Source organism: Cherax quadricarinatus, chromosome 24 (assembly GCF_038502225.1).
Source record: "Cherax quadricarinatus isolate ZL_2023a chromosome 24, ASM3850222v1, whole genome shotgun sequence".
Classification (NCBI taxonomy): Eukaryota; Metazoa; Arthropoda; class Malacostraca; order Decapoda; family Parastacidae; genus Cherax; species Cherax quadricarinatus.
Window position 1 is genome coordinate 42,463,984 of NC_091315.1, and position 23,468 is coordinate 42,487,451.

Consider the following 23,468-nt stretch of genomic DNA (forward strand, 5'->3'; position numbering starts at 1 on the left):
AAACACCGCCCCTGCTAACCCGCAGCTACCCGCCCGCAGCCCGCCACACTCAAACACCGCCCCTGCTAACCCGCAACTACCCGCCCGCAGCCCGCCACACTCAAACACCACCCGTTGCTAACCCGCAACTACCCGCCCGCAGCCCGCCACACTCAAACACCGCCCCTGCTAACCCGCAACTACCCGCCCGCAGCCCGCCACACTCAAACACCGCCCCTGCTAACCCGCAGCTACCCGCCCGCAGCCCGCCACACTCAAACACCGCCCCTGCTAACCCGCAGCTACCCGCCCGCAGCCCGCCACACTCAAACACCGCCCCTGCTAACCTGCAACTATCCGCCCGCAGCCCGCCACACTCAAACACCGCCCCTTGCTAACCCGCAACTACCCGCCCGCAGCCCACCACACTCAAACACCGCTCCTGCTAACCCGCAACTATCCGCCCGCAGCCCGCTACACTCAAACACCGCCCCTTGCTAACCCGCAACTACCCGCCCGCAGCCCGCCACACTCAAACACCGCTCCTGCTAACCCGCAACTATCCGCCCGCAGCCCGCCACACTCAAACACCGCCCCTGCTAACCCGCAACTACCCGCTCGCAGCCCGCCACACTCAAACACCGCTCCTGCTAACCCGCAACTACCCGCCCGCAGTCCGCCACACTCAAACACCGCTCCTGCTAACCCGCAACTATCCGCCCGCAGCCCGCCACACTCAAACACCGCCCCTGCTAACCCGCAACTACCAGCTCGCAGACCGCCACACTCAAACACCGCTCCTGCTAACCCGCAACTACCCGCCCGCAGTCCGCCACACTCAAACACCGCCCCTGCTAACCCGCAACTACCCGCCCGCAGCCCGCCACACTCAAACACCGCCCCTTGCTAACCCGCAACTACCCGCCCGCAGCCCGCCACACTCAAACACCACCCGTTGCTAACCCGCAACTACCCGCCCGCAGCCCGCCACATTCAAACATCTCCGCCTTCTAACCTGCATTATTATTATTATAATCAAGGGGGAAGCGCTAAACCCAGAGGATTATACAGCGCCTGGGGGGGGATGTGGAAGGCATTCAGGCTTAATTCGGGGAACTGGAGCACAGATCCAATTCCCTAAATCAAGAGCCCCTCACCAACATCAAGGAACCTTCCTTGAGGGGTTCTAACCTGCAACACCGCCCTCCACCCACCTATAACTACCCGCCCGCCACATAAACACCGCGCACACGCAACTACCCGCCGTCCACCGCACTTACCCTTAGATGCCCATCGGCCGTCACACCAGCACCACTCACCAGTAACTACCCTCCTCCCACATTATTACCCGCCGCCCACACACAACTACCTTCCCCTCATCGTATGCAAACCCTGCACACATGCATGCCTGGGATCTGCAGATAGGGCTAAGACAGGAAGCATAGTAAGTAAATGATCGTGAATCATGATACTCAGTGGTCAGTCGTCTCAGTACTCAGTGGTCAGTCGTCAGTACTCAGTGGTCAGTCGTCACGTGAGGTCACAGACCCTGAGCTGCTTTGGGGATTAGTGTGGACGGTTACAAAGCATGGCTTGCTTCTGCAGTGTTTTAAAAATTGAGGTTGGAGAGTTGAAGGAGGAGGTCTTGCTTCTCCAGGAGGAGATTAGGAGGCTGAAGGTCCACCTCAATGGGTCTGGGAGAGAGTGTGAGGTGGCTGGAGTTGTGGGGAATGAGGCTTCTAGCAGTGAGGTGCAGTCTGTCTCTCGCTGTGAGGAGGCTGTAGCTGGGGAGGTAGCAACGGCTACCAGCAGTGAGGTGCAGTCCAGCACCTGCTACAAGTGGCGAGTGGTTCACAGTAATGGAAGGCGCATCAGAGTAAGGAAAGTTAAGAGTGAAGATCTGAAGGTAGGAAATCGCTTCTCTGTTCTTCAGGATGAATGTACTTCAGTGGCCAGTGAAGGTAAGGGTACTACTGCCCCTGCTAATGGAGGTAAGCGCATTCTTGTGGTTGGTGACTCTCAGGTAAGATATATTGACCGTGCTTTTTGTAATAGGAATAAGAAGATGAGAGACAGAGTGTGCTTCCCTGGAGCTGGTGTTGGGGACATTGTCAACAGGCTGGATAATATCACGTCAGGTAATGGGAACAAGCCCATTATCTGTCTCAGTGCTGGTGGAAATGATATTGGGAAGGGTAGGAGAGAAGAGCTGCTAGATAAGTACAGGTCAGCTATAGATTTCATTAAGTCTAAGGGAGGGATCCCAATCATATGTAGCATCTTGCCTAGAAGGGGAGTAGGAAATGAATGGTTGTCTAGGGCAATTGGTGTAAATTGCTGGCTAGACAGATACTGCAAGGAACTTGCAATCCCATTCATTGACAACTGGAACAACTTTTATGGCAAACATGATATGTATGCAAGGGATGGGGTACATCTCTCTGGGGCTGGGGTGGTAGCACTTGCAGACTCGATTGAGAAGGCCATTGGTGAAATGCCTATGATTTTAAACTGATGGAAGATAGAGGTATGGGTGTGTGTGGGAAACAAGCAGGTTGCAACACTTGGGTTGGAAACAGTAAATGTATAAAAGGCATTCAGCATGAAGTTATAAATAAAGACAATAGATCAGGTCAGCAAACAAAGGGGGACAGCAGAGGGCAGCAAGGGACTAGCTCCCTTAAGGTTTACTATACTAATAGCAGGAGTGTAAGAAATAAGATAGATGAGCTAAGATTAATTGCAAGTGCAGGAAACATAGATATTATTGCTATAACAGAGACCTGGCTTAATCTGAAAGATAGAGAGATGCCCTCTGAATGTCACATACAAGGCTATAAATTATTCCACACTGACAGGGTCAACAGGAAAGGTGGTGGAGTAGCGATGTATGTCAGAGACAATTTAAATTGTTGTGTTAGACAAGATATTAAATTAGAAGCGTCAGCCACTGAATCTGTTTGGTTACAGCTTCTCGAGGGCCGAGAAAAACTAATTTTGGGTGTGATTTACAGGGCCCCAAATCTTGATAGGGAGTGCAGTAAACTTCTATGGGACGAAATTCGTAAGGCATCTACATACGAAAATGTTGTGCTAATGGGAGATTTCAACTATAGACAGATTGACTGGAGCAATTTGACAGGAAATTTAGAGTCAGGTGACTTTCTTGATACGATCCAGGATTGTTTTTTAAAACAGTTTGTGACAGAGCCAACTAGGGGTAATAACCTCCTTGACTTGGTTCTTGCCAGTAGGGAAACACTAATTAATAATCTTGAGGTTAATGATGAGCTTGGGGAAAGTGATCACAAATCACTCAGTTTTAATATATCATGGAATTCCCCTAATAATGGCAATCAAGTCTCCGTCCCTGACTTTCGCTTGGCTGATTTCATAGGACTGAAAAATTACTTAGGTGGGCTGAACTGGAATGACCTGACTAAGGGTCAGGTAGGTGGTGATGGTTGCCGATATGATGCTTTCCAGGGCATAGTTCTAGCTGCTCAGTCAAATTATGTTCCAAATAGGGAAATCAGATCAAACAAAAATGATCCTAAATGGATGAACAATAGATTAAAATATCTGATTGGTCAAAAGAGAGGCATATATAGGCAAATCAAAAGAGGAGAGGGGCAATTGAGAAATCGATATATTCAGTTAAAGAGAGAAATAAAAAAGGGAATTAGAAAAGCAAAAAGAGATTATGAGGTTAAAGTTGCAAGAGAATCGAAGACTAACCCAAAAGGATTCTTTCAGGTATACAGAAGTAAGATCAGGGACAAGATAGGCCCACTCAAAAGTTCCTCGGGTCAGCTCACTGACAGTGATAAGGAAATGTGTAGAATTTTTAACACATACTTCCTCTCAGTTTTTACACAGGAGGATACCAGCGATATTCCAGTAATGATAAATTATGTAGAACAGGACGATAATAAACTGTGCACTATTAGGGTCACAAGTGACATGGTCCTTAGGCAAATAGATAAATTAAAACCTAACAAATCCCCAGGCCCTGATGAACTGTATGCAAGGGTTCTAAAGGAATGTAAAGAGGAGCTTAGCACACCTTTGGCTAATCTTTTCAACATATCACTACAAACTGGCATGGTGCCAGATAAGTGGAAAATGGCAAATGTGATACCTATTTTCAAAACAGGTGACAGGTCCTTAGCTTCGAACTATAGACCAATAAGCCTAACCTCCATAGTGGGAAAATTTATGGAATCAATAATTGCCGAGGCAGTTCGTAGCCACCTTGAAAGGCATAAATTAATCAACGAATCTCAGCATGGTTTTACAAAGGGGCGTTCCTGCCTTACGAATTTATTAACTTTTTTCACTAAGGTATTTGAGGAGGTAGATCATGGTAATGAATATGATATTGTGTATATGGACTTCAGTAAGGCTTTTGACAGGGTCCCACATCAGAGACTATTGAGGAAAATTAAGGCGCATGGAATAGGAGGAGAAATTTTTTCCTGGATAGAGGCATGGTTGACAAATAGGCAGCAGAGAGTTTGCATAAATGGGGAGAAATCAGAGTGGGGAAGCGTCACGAGCGGTGTTCCACAGGGGTCAGTGTTGGGCCCCCTGCTGTTCACAATCTACATAAACGACATAGATGAGGGCATAAAGAGCGACATCGGCAAGTTTGCCGATGACACCAAAATAGGTCGTCGAATTCATTCTGACGAGGACATTCGAGCACTCCAGGAAGATTTGAATAGACTGATGCAGTGGTCGGAGAAGTGGCAGATGCAGTTTAATATAGACAAATGCAAAGTTCTAAATGTTGGACAGGACAATAACCATGCCACATATAAACTAAATAATGTAGATCTTAATATTACGGATTGCGAAAAAGATTTAGGAGTTCTGGTTAGCAGTAATCTGAAACCAAGACAACAGTGCATAAGTGTTCGCAATAAAGCTAATAGAATCCTTGGCTTCATATCAAGAAGCATAAATAATAGGAGTCCTCAGGTTGTTCCTCAACTCTATACATCCTTGGTTAGGCCTCATTTAGATTATGCTGCACAGTTTTGGTCACCGTATTACAGAATGGATATAAATTCTCTGGAAAATGTACAAAGGAGGATGACAAAGTTGATCCCATGTATCAGAAACCTTCCCTATGAGGATAGACTAAGGGCCCTGAAACTGCACTCTCTAGAAAGACGTAGAATTAGGGGGGATATGATTGAGGTGTATAAATGGAAGACAGGAATAAATAAAGGGGATGTAAATAGTGTGCTGAAAATATCTAGCCTAGACAGGACTCGCAGCAATGGTTTTAAGTTGGAAAAATTCAGATTCAGGAAGGATATAGGAAAGTACTGGTTTGGTAATAGAGTTGTGGATGAGTGGAACAAACTCCCAAATACCGTTATAGAGGCCAGAACGTTGTGTAGCTTTAAAAATAGGTTGGATAAATACATGAGTAGATGTGGGTGGGTGTGAGTTAGACCTGATAGCTTGTGCTACCAGGTCGGTTGCCGTGTTCCTCCCTTAAGTCAATGTGACCTGACCTGACTAGGTTGGGTGCATTGGCTTAAGCCGGTAGGAGACTTGGACCTGCCTTGCATGGGCCAGTAGGCCTTCTGCAGTGTTCCTTCGTTCTTATGTTCTTCTTATGTTCTTAAAATTCTCCGAGGAATGGACATAGGTTAGAGGCAGGCTGTGTGAGATGCTCGGAGAGGAAGCCGGGGGATACAAATAACTGCCTCATGGAAACATTATTAAGTACTTTTCTACCCCAGGCTGGTAAATAGAACACACTGGATGAAGAGGCGGTGAAACCAGTCATTATGCGCAGCTTCAAGAATAGATATGACCCAGCCCTGGAGGCCAGGAATTGGGGAGGACTGTCAATGAGATTTAATAGGAGAGGCCAAACGTTGTGAATCGACCACTGCCAGCTCAAATAGGAGAGTACAACGTGACATTACGAACTTACTGGCATTCTTGGAAAGGCTGGCGGAAATTAAACCTGTTTTCTGAAGTTCTTACTACAGAGTGATATCATCGGCATACACTAGGCTAGCTGTTACAAGAACTACTTTAAAAATCTATTAAAGCCTCCTCAAGACCAAATTTGTGATGCCGTAAGACGACACCTATATCTACCTTAAATTATTCCAAGAAAGGTTACATGATGAGGCCTGGTCTCAGACCGGGCCGCGGGGGCGTTGACCCCCGAAACCTTCTCCAGGAAAACATCCCTTAAGCCCAGCTCCATCTACCTCGTAAAAGGAAAGATGTAGAAGGCGGCTTACATTTCTGATCAGATAAATATCAACACTGAAGATATGAAGTCAATCAGAACAGGCATTCACAAATTATCACTTGAGCTAATATCCCAATTTCTTCAATAACAATGATAAATTTGCACTTACACAGCCCAAAAACTAAGTGGAATCTTTTACTCAGAAGCATGACTTATCGAAGAGACCAATATTCCCAAAATCACGAGTGTTGCAGTTTGAAGCTGCTCAGAACTTACAGTCTCATGTTATCGGTGTTGAAGGTTTGAAGCCGATCGAATGAAGCGTTCACAAACTATCACATAAAATAAATATTTCAATTTTTCAATGTTAATCAGTAAAATTAGCAAACTGGCAGAAAATAATTTCAACCCGTTAGTAAGAAACACCAGCAGCTGAGATCTGAAGCCAATCAGAAACAATGGAGTATTGACTGATAAGTGAACTCAGCGACCACTTAGGGATTACTATAAGTTAATTATGAATATTATGTACGAATTTAAAAATTTCACTCTATAGTGAAGCCACAATATCGATTCCCTCAATGACGCTAATAGTGTGGTTAATTAAGCTTTAAGGGTAAATCATATAACTGTGTGGAAGTGAGTAAAAGACTTGCCGAACATGGATGAGGTTTATTGCAATATTTCTTTTTTCTATGTTTTTACAAAATAGGATAAGTAATGTGCTGTCGTGTTAGTAGTACTTCATGATGTGGGACGTACCTGTGGAAACTTACATAATTTTCCTAAAGGTGGAACATATAAATGAATATGATACTTATGTAATAAAATGTGATGCTATCTGGACCCTTTGAGAAATTGTAAGTGAAGGGGGGGGGGGGTGTCGAACAGCTGGGCTATATATTTCTTCTTTTCTAATACTGTATATTAAGTGATGCCTTATAATAGGTTTACTTTACAACTTTATATACTAAGACAAAGTTAACAATAATCCTCTTACCGGGTACCGCATTGTTTTCTTGTAGAGACGCCATAATGAATTTAATGTGTTAACACTGGTCTCATTATTATCATAGTCATGGGGAAGTGCTAAACCCGTAGGGACACTGGTGTGAATTGTGCAATGTAATCAGGTGTCCTCGAAGGTCAGTTGGTATATATCGGCCTCAATCTTTAATTTAGAAATTGCTGATATGTTCCTATTGAAGAATTGGGATAGTGTGGAAAACCCTTACGATTCGGCAACAAGGACGGAAAAATAGACACCAATTCTCCCAGGAGCACACCTTAGCTAAGTGATGCTCACCCATAATGTACAGTAGTTTTTGTGTTGGCCATCTTAAATTCTAGCTGTTAGGGTGTGTTCCATCAGCATTGTCTTCTTGTGACAAATGTAAGTTAATGTGTATAAAATTTATTGTTCTAATGATATGGTTAGGAGAAATCCTTCCCTAGTCTCTGTAAAAATATTCCCATTAACCATTTCTAACAGTCAGGTCCTACACTCATATACAGTCCACATTAATTTTTAATTTACCATTATTGGTAATAATGTTCAATACTGTAATTATTAATTTAATGTTAGGTCTACCTTTTTTTGTAGGAGTGGGCATAGAGGGAGTGACAGTTTGGCAACGTACTGTGACTAAGTCCTACTTACCTCACCCAAATTACTGGCAGGTAATACCCTGTAAATCTCCTGCAGGTAATTTCCAATTAATTATAGCACCCTCCACCTTCTTAACCTGCCTTATAAGTAGGCTACACTACAGAAAAACCTTCATTAATTCCATTTTGTAAAATATCTCGAGTAATTAGTATACTCAAAATAAAATTTTAAAATCTAAAACTACAAGAAACCCGATTGAAGTTCAAAGATCAATGAGTGTAGAAAAACCTACATTACTAGAGTCACCATTAACTGACAACGGATTATATGACACTACGCATTTCCGTAAGAAAAAAGCCGCAGTGATACAACCTGAAAATATTAATATAGTTTGAAAATAAATGGTATAAAATACCGACACACTGGAAACAAACACATATGCAGTTTAATGTGATCCTTTATTGACAACGTTTCGCCCACTCTATAAGCCCACCCGGTAGATTATCAGATGCAGCATTCTTCACCTGACCTCAACATTCTGAATCTGACTGTAAATACTCCCGTACCTTCCACCCCAGGTAGATCTGTGTATGACTTGAAAAAGCCCACTGTGTGGGCGAAACGTTGTCAATAAAGGATCACATTAAACTGCGTATGTGTTTATGTTTCCATTAATGTAGTTTGTCAGCTGGCAAGTTAGACCCAAGTAATGATACACGCATCAGTGGTCAAGTATTACAACTGTATAATGTGATATTATTATCTGTGAATAAATCACTAATCAGCAAATTGTGGCCTAATACTGACAGTGACATTTTCATTGTTAACATAAGAACAAAGAAGTAATTTTTATTTAGCAAAATAGTACAACCATAATGTGCGGCTGCCGTTATCTCTGTGACATTAACGAGGTTAGGGAAAGAACTATGATAACATTATTTAACTTAACCTAACTTACCCCAGCAACTTAACGAAACCAGACCCATTCAGTCTTAACCTAATCTAACCAACATCTTCACCTGATCGGAACATCTGCCCTTCGCAAAATAGCTGGCCGAAACGTCCTAGGACGAAACTTCTTAGACTTAGACGTACGGTGGCAGAAAAGTCTGGTCACCTACATATTCCAATCATACGCGACAGATTTTCAGGAGGAATGCAATCAGACGAAAATTGTAGACTTGAGTAAGATGATGTTATCGTCAATTTTGATAAATTTAATAGATACGGCAGCATAAAGATTTCATTCTAAATTTCATTGTTGCTCGGGCATGCACCGAGCAACAATAGCCAGACTGATTAAGACGTTAACTAGCGAGGCCTGGTCTGAGAACTGGGTAGAAAGAAAGAAAGAAAGATTTCGTTCGGATTTTTAACCCCGGAGGGTTAACCACCCAGGATAACCCAAGAAAGTCAGTGCGTCATCGAGGACTGTCTAACTTATTTCCATTGGGGTCCTTAATCTTGTCCCCCAGGATTCGACCCACACCAGTCGACTAACACCCAGGTACCTATTTGCTGCTAGGTGAACAGGACAACAGGTGTAAGGAAACGTGTCGAAATGTTTCCATCCGCCGGGAATCGAACCCGGGCCCACCGTGTGTGAAGCGGGAGCTTTAGCCACCAGGCCACCGGGTACTAGAGCCAGGAACCCGGGAACCACCGTCATGTACTCTTATCCACTATTCTTTTCCAGGTACGTCCCCATCACACACAAGTACAAAATATAAATATATGCTAATAGTAAAGTACAGCTTCCAACCATCACATCAGCTTACTAGCCATCCTTGTTTCTCCTTATAATATTTCAACCAAAGAAAAGCCACATTTTACAAGATATGAGCAGAATTTTTCGTTGAAAGACCTCATCCCCTCCTCCCCCTTAAAAGTTGACCGTTGACAAATTCTAATTTGCCAAATATTGATTATAGGAAATTTTGGCTTGTGTTAGATAGTTATGTTGTCTACCAACTTACAACCACTTTTTCTTTGTATATACCACGGTGTAAACTGATCTTATCATCAGTACTTTTATCATTTCCCAGTAGACCTTAAGCACTACTATATCTTATCTAATCCAGGAGTGACTTTATAAAGTCCCTATTTATATGCTGAGTAGCCTAAACGACCTTGGAAACTCACTAGTGACAAAAACCCCTCCATTAAAACCCACCCACAGTGGTCAGCCCACAACCTATTTTTTCACTGCTCTATCCTATCCCCGACTTTCCCTTTCTTATTCTTGCTATCCCTCCTATGGCCTAACCCTCTCAAAAACAACAAAAGACTAGCATGACCTAAGATGTGAGAGTTATGTGATACAGTCAGGTACCCTGCGTTAGGCAACCTACAGTGACCTACGCATGGCACTGTTTGTATTGTAGTACAGCCACCTATGTATGTATGTATGTATGTACGTATTAGATATTCGTTTGAATTGAATGCCATGACACGGGTCGTCAGCAGATGGTCCACTCAAGTGTCTCTTGGAAGTGTTGATGTTGCAAATGTGTAGTTACCGAGACCCGCTGATTTTGGCTATGACTGGAGGCTGGTGATTCCTATTTCGACTCCATGACTAAAGGCTGGTGATTTCTATTTCGGCTCCAAGACTGGAGGCTGGTGATTGCTATTTTTGAGGTGCAATCGAAGTGCCGTTGGTCCTATGACTGGGGTGCAGCAAACTGTGTAGCCATAAGGAAGCTGGAAGCAATGCAGCTCCAGGACCAAGCATACCTACAGTTTTTGTACTAGGTATATTTGTAGTTCCTGGACCAAGCGTACTTGCAGATCCTGGACCAGGTATACTTGCAGCTCTTGCACCAGTATTTAAAGTTTAAAACCGTTCACAACAGACATTTCCAAGCTATCGAACAAAAAAACCCACTAAAATCATATTCGTATATTGGAACCTACACAACCCAATAACGATCTGCACTGTCTTCTAGGTAAGCTACACCTCCATCGAAAGTATCAAGCCGATCAGAAGAGACTTGTTCCAGTTATCACATGGAAACCTTCGGATTAAAAATGATACAACCATTTTTCCAACAGAGCATTAACACAATAATCTTGTGTTTTAAACAAGTTAATATTAGGGTAGATGAGGCAAAGCTACGTTATAGTAGGCAGCAGGCTATGCTAAACTGTTTCCTGGAACTGATGGAGTACATAGGAAATTGAGCAATGTGCATCGCCACAGTGACGCCTAAAGGACCAGTAATGATGATCTTAAAATCATGCTTATCCAAATGGAAGGTAGAGTACAATGATGCCCACTGGATAAGTTTCGGTTCTGCGACCTTGGTGTGACCAAGGTTCTAGGACCGAAAGTTGTCCAAGATGTCTTAAGTGTAGGCACTTATGTCCTTCATCTTTATCCTAGTAGTGTGAAGCGTCTGGCCACCTGCTAGCTAAGATACTCACTTCCTTGGGAGAATAAAGACGTGTAATGCAGAAAAGGTTTCATAAATAAGCGAAACAGTCTTTAAAACAATCTTGTCCTGCATTACGGCCTGTTACCCCAGTCATTACCTCCGTGAGACCACAAGAAGTTCAGTACAACACTACAACCAGAGATCATAAGAAGCTCTCAACAGCTCTACAACCAGACCACAAGCTCTTAACAGCTCTATAGCCAGACCACAAGCTCTCAACAGCTCTACAACCAGAGATTACAAGAAGCTCTATAACCAAAGACCACAAGGTCTACAACCAGAGACCAAAAGAATCTCTACAACCAGAGACCACAAGAAGTTCTACAACCAGAGACCGCAAGAAGCTTTCAACAGCTCTACAACCAGATAGTGGAGTAGACGAGAAATACAAGTGGATGTAACATATGGGTTACGCTGTTGAGCATTAGCAACGTCAACATTAGCATTAACAGCAACATTAGCAACCTTCAACACTCACTGTGGCAAGTGCACTGATAACACTGAGTTCCTCCATCACAGCTGGTGTGGCAGGCACACCTGCCACACCAGCTGTGATGTATGTTGATACGGCTATGGTAGCATCCGCCACACTGAAGTGCTAACTTGTACTGTGACTTGTAACAGTGTGACTTGCACGACACTAGTCATCGTGATCTGTGCCACACAATGCAGTGTGACCTGTAACGCAGTCAGTATACAGGCTTCCCCTGGAGCCTGTATACTGATTCCCTCCTGGAGTACCATAATAATCACGTGGAAGCGCTAAACCCCCTAGATGTCATACAGCACCAAGGTCATAAGAGGTAATCTAATTTAAGAGAAGGGGAGACTAACTCCAACTCTTTTTGATCACGAATCTTTCAGCAACAATAAAGCAGATGCCAGGAGACTGGTTTAGACTTTAGCATGTAAACAGAAATTATAGCTGTGAGTATAACTCGCCCACACATGAGGCTGTCCTTTTACGAAACGTTGTGTAAGCTGTTACACTGCACGGCTACGACAGAAGTCAAACTATCACTGCCACAATAGAAACTGTCAAACTGCCGTTGCAATGGGAAAAACATCCATCTAATTGCCATTTTATAAGGAAATAATGTGAGGGATCGTAGCTGCAGTACCTGGTGTGATGCTTGTGTGAGGGATGGTAGGTCCACCACCTGGTGTGATGCTTGTGTGAGGGATGGTAGGTCCACCACCTGGTGTGATGCATGTGTGAGGGATGGTAGGTCCACCACCTGATGTGATGCTTGTGTGAGGGATGGTAGGTCCACCACCTGGTGTGATGCTTGTGTGAGGGATGGTAGGTCCACCACCTGGTGTGATGCTTGTGTGAGGGATGGTAGGTCCACCACCTGGTGTGATGCTTGTGTGAGGGATGGTAGGTCCACCACCTGATGTAATGCTTGTGTGAGGGATGGTAGGTCCACCACCTGATGTGATGCTTGTGTGAGGGATGGTAGGTCCACCACCTGATGTGATGCTTGTGTGAGGGATGGTAGGTCCACCACCTGATGTGATGCTTGTGTGAGGGATGGTAGGTCCACCACCTGATGTGATGCTTGTGTGAGGGATGGTAGGTCAACCACCTGATGTGATGCAGGTGTAAGGGATGGTAGGTCCACCACCTGGTGTGATGCTTGTGTGAGGGGTGGTAGGTCCACTACCTGGTGTCATGCATGTGTGAGGGATGGTAGGTCCACCACCTGGTGTGATGCTTGTGTGAGGGATGGTAGGTCCACCACCTGGTGTGATGCTTGTGTGAAGGGTGGTAGGTCCACTACCTGGTGTCATGCATGTGTGAGGGATGGTAGGTCCACCACCTGGTGTGATGCTTGTGTGAGGGATGGTAGGTCCACCACCTGGTGTGATGCATGTGTGAGGGATGGTAGGTCCACCACCTGATGTGATGCTTGTGTGAGGGATGGTAGGTCCACCACCTGATGTGATGCTTGTGTGAGGGATGGTAGGTCCACCACCTGATGTGATGCAGGTGTAAGGGATGGTAGGTCCACTACCTGGTGTCATGCATGTGTGAGGGATGGTAGGTCCACCACCTGGTGTGATGCTTGTGTGAGGGATGGTAGGTCCACCACCTGATGTAATGCTTGTGTGAGGGATGGTAGGTCCACCAATTGATGTGATGCTTGTGTGAGGGATGGTAGGTCCACCACCTGATGTAATGCTTGTGTGAGGGATGGTAGGTCCACCACCTGATGTAATGCTTGTGTGAGGGATGGTAGGTCCACCACCTGGTGTGATGCTTGTGTGAGGGATGGTAGGTCCACCACCTGGTGTGATGCTTGTGTGAGGGATGGTAGGTCCACCACCTGATGTGATGCTTGTGTGAGGGATGGTAGGTCCACCACCTGATGTGATGCATGTGAGGGATGGTAGGTCCACCACCTGATGTGATGCTTGTGTGAGGGATGGTAGGTCCACCACCTGATGTGATGCTTGTGTGAGGGATGGTAGGTCCACCACCTGATGTGATGCAGGTGTAAGGGATGGCAGGTCCACTACCTGATGTGATGCAGGTGTAAGGGATGGTAGGTCCACTACCTGGTGTGATGCATGTGTGAGGGATGGTAGGTCCACCACCTGATGTAATGCTTGTGTGAGGGATGGTAGGTCCACCACCTGATGTAATGCTTGTGTGAGGGATGGTAGGTCCACCACCTGGTGTGATGCTTGTGTGAGGGATGGTAGGTCCACCACCTGATGTGATGCTTGTGTGAGGGATGGTAGGTCCACCACCTGATGTGATGCAGGTGTAAGGGATGGTAGGTCCACTACCTGGTGTCATGCATGTGTGAGGGATGGTAGGTCCACTACCTGGTGTGATGCTTGTGTGAGGGATGGTAGGTCCACCACCTGATGTGATGCTTGTGTGAGGGATGGTAGGTCCACCACCTGATGTAATGCTTGTGTGAGGGATGGTAGGTCCACCACCAGATGTGATGCAGGTGTAAGGGATGGTAGGTCCACTATCTGGTGTGATGCAGGTGTAAGGGATGGTAGGTCCACTACCTGGTGTGATGCAGGTGTAAGGGATGGTAGGTCCACCACCTGATGTGATGCAGGTGTAAGGGATGGTAGGTCCACCACCTGATGTGATGCAGGTGTAAGGGATGGTAGGTCCACTACCTGGTGTGATGCAGGTGTAAGGGATGGTAGGTCCACTACCTGGTGTGATGCAGGTGTAAGGGATGGTAGGTCCACCACCTAGTGTGATGCAGGTGTAAGGGATGGTAGGTCCACCACCTGGTGTGATGCTCGTGTGAGGGATGGTAGGTCCACCACCTGGTGTGATGCTTGTGTGAGGGATGGTAGGTCCACCACCTGATGTGATGCTTGTGTGAGGGATGGTAGGTCCACCACCTGATGTGATGCAGGTGTAAGGGATGGTAGGTCCACTACCTGGTGTGATGCATGTGTGAGGGATGGTAGGTTCACCACCTGATGTAATGCTTGTGTGAGGGATGGTAGGTCCACCACCTGGTGTGATGCTTGTGTGAGGGATGGTAGGTCCACCACCTGGTGTGATGCAGGTGTAAGGGATGGCAGGTCCACTACCTGATGTGATGCAGGTGTAAGGGATGGTAGGTCCACTACCTGGTGTGATGTAGGTGTAAGGGATGGTAGGTCCACCACCTAGTGTGATGCAGGTGTAAGGGATGGTAGGTCCACTACCTGGTGTGATGCAGGTGTAAGGGATGGTAGGTCCACCACCTGGTGTGATGCAGGTGTAAGGGATGGTAGGTCCACCACCTGGTGTGATGCAGGTGTAAGGGATGGTAGGTCCACCACCTGGTGTGATGCAGGTGTAAGGGATGGTAGGTCCACCACCTGGTGTGATGCAGGTGTAAGGGATGGTAGGTCCACCACCTGGTGTGATGCAGGTGTAAGGGATGGTAGGTCCACCACCTGGTGTGATGCAGGTGTAAGGGATGGTAGGTCCACCACCTGGTGTGATACAGGTGTAAGGGATGGTAGGTCCACTACCTGGTGTGATACAGGTGTAAGGGATGGTAGGTCCACCACCTGGTGTGATACAGGTGTAAGGGATGGTAGGTCCGCTACCTGGTGTGATACAGGTGTAAGGGATGGTAGGTCCACCACCTGGTGTGATACAGGTGTAAGGGATGGTAGGTCCGCTACCTGGTGTGATACAGGTGTAAGGGATGGTAGGTCCACCACATGGTGTGATACAGGTGTAAGGGATGGTAGGTCCACCACCTGGTGTGATACAGGTGTAAGGGATGGTAGGTCCACTACCTGGTGTGATACAGGTGTAAGGGATGGTAGGTCAACTACCTGGTGTGATGCAGGTGTAAGGGATGGTAGGTCCGCTACCTGGTGTGATGCAGGTGTAAGGGATGGTAGGTTCACTACCTGGTGTGATACAGGTGTAAGGGATGGCAGGTCCACCACCTGGTGTGATACAGGTGTAAGGGATGGTAGGTCCACTACCTGATGTGATACAGGTGTAAGGGATGGTAGGTCCACCACCTGGTGTGATACAGGTGTAAGGGATGGTAGGTCCACTACCTGGTGTGATACAGGTGTAAGGGATGATAGGTCCACCACCTGGTGTGATACAGGTGTAAGAGATGGTAGGTCCACCACCTGGTGTGATACAGGTGTAAGGGATGGTAGGTCCACCACCTGGTGTGATACAGGTGTAAGGGATGGTAGGTCCACCACCTGGTGTGATACAGGTGTAAGGGATGGTAGGTCCACCACCTGGTGTGATACAGGTGTAAGGGATGGTAGGTCCACTACCTGGTGTGATACAGGTGTAAGGGATGGTAGGTCCACCACCTGGTGTGATACAGGTTAAGGGATGGTAGGTCCACCACCTGGTGTGATACAGGTGTAAGGGATGGTAGGTCCACCACCTGGTGTGATACAGGTGTAAGGGATGGTAGGTCCACCACCTGGTGTGATACAGGTGTAAGGGATGGTAGGTCCACCACCTGGTGTGATACAGGTGTAAGGGATGGTAGGTCCACTACCTGGTGTGATGCAGGTGTAAGGGATGGTAGGTCCAAAACCTGGTGTGATACAGGTGTAAGGGATGGTAGGTCCACCACCTGGTGTGATACAGGTGTAAGGGATGGTAGGTCCACCACCTGGTGTGATACAGGTGTAAGGAATGGTAGGTCCACCACCTGGTGTGATAGCACTAGACGCAGGGTATCAGTTATGATGGGTCATTGTACTCTCGTCTCTGTTACACTTCACAGATGTTATTACTGGTGCAGCTTCCCTCTCTGATTTCTTCCTGAATGTCTCTTGCTGACTGAGCGACTGCATCCCTACTGGGGACCACTTCATAAGTTTCTAACTAGAGCAAGTTTGCGTTCTCCCTATCTTCGAATATAGTGATTTCTTTCAGGGTGTTCCATCACCAGAGAATCTGCCCCGTTGGACTCTTGCTTACAGGTGTTGGCTTATCACGGAAATAACAACCCGTCACGTAAGACAATGACGTGACAACCCATCACTTGCACATTGGTAAATAAAAACGTGTCATCCTCGGCAGTGTCTACTAAGTACGCAACACTATGGAGCCGACAGATAAGTAAATATTATGTAGTCAAGCCACTCAGGCTTCACCAGTAACTATGTAGCAGATAAAAGTGCCAAGAAAACGTACTTAGTGTGGAAAATACTGTATATATTTTCCAGAAATACAGTAGTTATATGTAAATAGATGGCCATACTGTATTTAATAAAATTTATGTTATCGAAAACGGGAAGCTGCGCCTGCACAGAAGGGCAGTCGCCATTATTGTTTGAATTGAACAGAACGTTAGTGATAAATGTGAAGAATTTTCGTGCTCTAGAGGTTAAAATTGGGCTGACACCTCTCAAATAAGAGGCGAAATTGTTGGATGTGCATTCCTGCATAACTTGAGTATCAGGCGACAGGACAGGACAATTCCAGGAACCTCAGATAAGCTGTCTAATTTATGTTTAAATTCTGACCAGTAAATTTTTCATAAATGTAGGCAAAAAGGGGGGTCCTGTACATGACACATTAATCTCCAGTCAAATTGGTGAGTGTTATGATTTTAAGATATTCTCCTTCTGTTATGTATGTGTTTATATAATCATTTTTTTTTAATTTAATATACAGTCCACAAATTTATATATTTACCAGCATTCCTGGTGATGTGTATTTCATTTGTAATTAATAGGTCCAGAGCAACTTGTGGATATGACAGTGGTAGGTATCGAAGGGGGACATTTTTTGCGACCTAGGTGTCCCAAATTCCTACTTGTCTAACTGATAAATAATAATTATCTTTGTTCATTTACTGTTATGTACATAATGAGTTATATACAGATAAATGTAATTTTCCACACTTAGTATGAAACTGATATTTTCCTAAGGAACCAGCAGACAGGCTGAAGTAAACATCAGACTGGGTACCCCAACCGGTGGGAAACGTACATCTTAGTGCGTGAACAAGTACTTACCAACAGTGCAAAGGTCAGTCTGAGTGTTTGATCCAGCATTGTTTACTGAACTACCAGGCACCTGGAACGCTGCTCCATCCCCACTTATTTGACACAGCTTAAACAGGTGCAGCCTATACCTGCCACAAACAACCACTGACACAAACGTTATACTCACGTTGAGGATCTTAGATATTTAAGTTAGCCCAGGGCTACCAAGGAGCCGGCAAGCAAAATCTTAGGTCTGCTCAGGTCACGACCCTGCAGAAATCAAATGTATCGCATACCCTTGAAGAGGAGGAGTAGTAAGAGGAGGATAGGAGAAAAGATTACGTATTTAAGATGCATCACATATCTGGTCCTCCAGACCACACTACTGGACCCGTTATGTTCTTAAGGCACGCTGGCTGTATGACCCATACTGATTATAATAACTAAGACATGCACGAGAAGAGGTGTTGTATCCCTGATATGTAAGAACCCTGACAGCGAGATATGCACGCTATATTTTAATATAACAACTGGAAGCTAGATAGAGGAAGAAACAGACGATCAGCCATGTGTCTAGGTAAGCAACTGTGAAATCTAGTGTTAACAGAGCATATATTAACGAGTGTTGGTTTAGTAGTAGTAATGATGAGGCTGTATCAACGAATGCCTGTTTAGTTGTACTGGTTTGGAAGTGACGAGGCTACATCAGCTTGTACTGGTTTAGTAATGATGACGATCCAACATCAACGAACGCAGGTTTAGTAATGATGACGATCCTACATCAACGAACGCAGGTTTAGTAATGATGACGATCCTACATCAACGAACGCAGGTTTAGTAATGGTAACGATCGTACATCAACGAACGCAGGTTTAGTAATGATGACGATCCTACATCAACGAACGCAGGTTTAGTAATGGTAACGATCGTACATCAACGAACGCAGGTTTAGTAATGATGACGATCCAACATCAACGAACGCAGGTTTAGTAATGATGACGATCCAACATCAACGAACGCAGGTTTAGTGATGGTGACGACCCTACATCAACGAACGCAGGTTTAGTAATGATGACGATCCTACATCAACGAACGCAGGTTTAGTAATGATGACAATCCAACATCAACGAACGCAGGTTTAGTAATGATGACGATCCAACACCAACGAACGCAGGTTTAGTATGATAACGATCCTACATCAACGAACGCAGGTTTAGTAATGATGACGATCCTACATCAACGAACGCAGGTTTAGTAATGGTAACGATCGTACATCAACGAACGCAGGTTTAGTAATGGTAACGATCGTACATCAACGAACGCAGGTTTAGTAATGATGACGATCCAACATCAACGAACGCAGGTTTAGTAATGATGACGATCCAACATCAACGAACGCAGGTTTAGTAATGATGACGATCCTACATCAACGAACGCAGGTTTAGTAATGATGACGATCCAACATCAACGAACGCAGGTTTAGTAATGATGACGATCCAACATCAACGAACGCAGGTTTAGTAATGATGACGATCCAACATCAACGAACGCAGGTTTAGTAATGATGACGATCCAACATCAACGAACGCAGGTTTAGTAATGATGACGATCCAACATCAACGAACGCAGGTTTAGTAATGATGACGATCCTACATCAACGAACGCAGGTTTAGTAATGATGACGATCCAACATCAACGAACGCAGGTTTAGTAATGATGACGATCCAACATCAACGAACGCAGGTTTAGTAATGATGACGATCCTACATCAACGAACGCAGGTTTAGTGATGGTGACGACCCTACATCAACGAACGCAGGTTTAGTGATGGTGACGACCCATACTCGGTCAATGTAGTATCTCCACATTCATGCTGGCAACATAAAGTCTGTCTACTCTAGGAAAAAACAAGAGAACAATGCAGCAGTGTCGAATATAAAATACCCAAATCTCCCCTCCAACACAACATTATCTTCTTACAGCGGGACTTACTAAATGCAACAACTGACTAGGTCAGAGATGATAAGCACTGCTGGTGAGTGCGTAACACATGTACACTCCCAAGGTGTACCTAACACCTTCGTAGGATGATCTTCTTCGTCATACACCATTAACAGTATGATGGTTCAGTCACGTTCCTTTAACGGGATGATTTTTCTAACATATTCATTAACAGGATGGTTGTGCTGTCCCACTCCATCACACAAGATGGTTGTGCTGTCCCACTCCATCACACAAGATGGTTGTGCTGTCCCACTCCATCACACAAGATGGTTGTGCTGTCCCACTCCATCACACAAGATGGTTGTGCTGTCCCACTACATCGCACAGGTTAGTTTTGTTGTCCCACTCCATCACACAGGTTAGTTTTGTTGTCCCACTCCCTCACACAGGTTAGTTTTGCTGTCCCACTCCATCACACAGGTTAGTTTTGTTGTCCCACTCCCTCACACAGGTTAGTTTTCCTGTCCCACTCCATCACACAGGTTAGTTTTGCTGTCCCACTCCCTCACACAGGTTAGTTTTGTTGTCCCACTCCCTCACACAGGTTAGTTTTCCTGTCCCACTCCCTCACACAGGTTAGTTTTGCTGTCCCACTCCCTCACACAGGTTAGTTTTGCTGTCCCACTCCCTCACACAGGTTAGTTTTCCTGTCCCACTCCATCACACAGGTTAGTTTTGCTGTCCCACTCCCTCACACAGGTTAGTTTTCCTGTCCCACTCCCTCACACAGGTTAGTTTTGCTGTCCCACTCCATCACACAGGTTAGCTTTGTTGTCCCACTCCATCACACAGGTTAGTTTTCCTGTCCCACTCCATCACACAGGTTAGTTTTGCTGTCCCACTCCCTCACACAGGTTAGTTTTCCTGTCCCACTCCCTCACACAGGTTAGTTTTGCTGTCCCACTCCATCACACAGGTTAGCTTTGTTGTCCCACTCCATCACACAGGTTAGTTTTCCTGTCCCACTCCATCACACAGGATAGTTTTGCTGTCCCACTCCATCATACAGGTTAGTTTTGCTGTCCCACTCCCTCACACAGGTTAGTTTTGCTGTCCCACTCCATCACACAGGTTAGCTTTGTTGTCCCACTCCATCACACAGGTTAGTTTTCCTGTCCCACTCCATCACACAGGATAGTTTTGCTGTCCCACTCCATCATACAGGATAGTTTTGCTGTCCCACTCCATCACACAAGATAGTTTTGCTGTCCCACTCCATCACACAGGTTAGTTTTGGTGTCCCACTCCCTCACACAGGTTAGTTTTGGTGTCCCACTCCCTCACACAGGTTAGTTTTGCTGTCCCACTCCTTCACACAGGTTAGTTTTGGTGTCCCACTCCCTCACACAGGTTAGTTTTGCTGTCCCACTCCATCACACAGGATAGTTTTGCTGTCCCACTCCATCACACAGGTTAGTTTTGGTGTCCCACTCCCTCACACAGGTTAGTTTTGGTGTCCCACTCCATCACACAGGTTAGTTTTGGTGTCCCACTCCCTCACACAGGATAGTTTTGCTGTCCCACTCCATCGCACAGGTTAGTTTTGGTGTCCCACTCCATCACACAGGTTAGTTTTGGTGTCCCACTCCATCACACAGGTTAGTTTTGCTGTCCCACTCCATCACACAGGATAGTTTTGCTGTCCCACTCCATCACACAGGTTAGTTTTGCTGTCCCACTCCCTCACACAGGTTAGTTTTGCTGTCCCACTCCATCACACAGGTTAGTTTTGCTGTCCCACTCCCTCACACAGGTTAGTTTTGCTGTCCCACTCCATCACACAGGTTAGTTTTGCTGTCCCACTCCATCACACAGGTTAGTTTTGCTGTCCCACTCCCTCACACAGGTTAGTTTTGCTGTCCCACTCCCTCACACAGGTTAGTTTTGCTGTCCCACTCCATCACACAGGTTAGTTTTGCTGTCCCACTCCCTCACACAGGTTAGTTTTGCTGTCCCACTCCACACGGGTTAGTTTTCCTGTCCCACTCCATCACACAGGTTAGTTTTCCTGTCCCACTCCATCACACAGGTTAGTTTTGGTGTCCCACTCCATCACACAGGTTAGTTTTGGTGTCCCACTCCATCACACAGGTTAGTTTTGGTGTCCCACTCCCTCACACAGGTTAGTTTTGGTGTCCCACTCCCTCACACAGGTTAATTTTGGTGTCCCACTCCCTCACACAGGATAGTTTTGGTGTCCCACTCCCTCACACAGGTTAGTTTTCCTGTCCCACTCCATCACACAGGTTAGTTTTGGTGTCCCACTCCATCACACAGGTTAGTTTTGGTGTCCCACTCCCTCACACAGGTTAATTTTGGTGTCCCACTCCCTCACACAGGATAGTTTTGGTGTCCCACTCCCTCACACAGGTTAGTTTTGGTGTCCCACTCCCTCACACAGGTTAGTTTTCCTGTCCCACTCCATCACACAGGTTAGTTTTGGTGTCCCACTCCATCACACAGGTTAGTTTTGGTGTCCCACTCCATCACACAGGTTAGTTTTGGTGTCCCACTCCATCACACAGGTTAGTTTTGGTGTCCCACTCCATCACACAGGATGTATTTAACATTAGCGCCATTACTCAGAGATGCTAATACAAACTATTTTAAGATGTCTGTCGGTAATAGTTTTAATTCATGGAGGATAATAAATTAGCGTTAATTTACTTGCAGCACGTTAGCGCTGTTGTTGCTTTAACAATAGCAGATGAAGTCTTGCGTTCACTTGAGACAATCTCTTAGCACTGTTCTTCATATTCATTTAATTGCAATTACATCAACGTTTACAAAAGTTAGATATTAATTATAATGCTGGGTAAATTTGTCCCAAAAATTATTGAAAAAAAACAAAAAACAGCCAGCACTATTGTGGCGTGCGCTATGTTACATTTTATTCGACGTTCGTCACACAACCTTTCGGCATGTTCTCTCCACCAGTAAACTGACAATTCAGAGTGTAGCAGTTCTGGGGCCCCACTGTTGTGCTTATTGTCCAGTTCAACTCGCCAGTCACGTGGGAGCCGGCTTCTTCAGTCAAGGTGACGTCACTTAGCTTACCTAGCTGAGTGGCAGTCTTCCGCTGACGCTCGTCGTGACTACTATCGCTTTGAGTGGCTCACTCTGATTTGACCATTCTTATCTGTCCCATTCCTCCATTAACAATGTACTCAGTGCATATTGGTGAAGGAATACACGTTTAAAAAAAAATCTATCCATGCTTGTTTGCCTTGCCGTTGCTGTGTGTCCCTGAGTTCTTTACTTACTGACTTAGTTACGACCGGGTGCAACAGGCCACCAGAACACTCTTTCTTAAGAAAATGAGAAACACTAAGCCTGCACTTTAAAGGAGGGGTTTGGGATATTGGCAGTTTGGAGGGATATGTTGTGTATCTTTATACGTATATGCTTCTAAACTGTTGTATTCTGAGCACCTCTGCAAAAACAGTGATAATGTGTGAGTGTGATGAAAGTGTTGAATGATGATGAAAGTATTTTCTTTTTGGGGATTTTCTTTCTTTTTTGGGTCACCCTGCCTCGGTGGGAGACGACCAACTTGTTGAAAAAAAAAATTATATATATATATATATATATATATATATATATATATATATATATATATATTTTATATATATATAATATATATTATATATATATAATATATATTATATATATATAATATATATTATATATATATAATATATATTATATATATATAATATTATATATATATATATATAATATATATATATATATA

At 45.1% G+C, this 23,468-nt stretch overlaps 1 protein-coding gene across 2 annotated transcripts in view; it reads right to left on the reverse strand.

Annotated features, from left to right (window-relative positions):
• The window catches only part of Galphai (G protein alpha i subunit), a 160,670-nt gene that overhangs the window by 45,096 nt on the left and 92,106 nt on the right, over window positions 1-23,468 (reverse strand). The window lies entirely within an intron of this gene.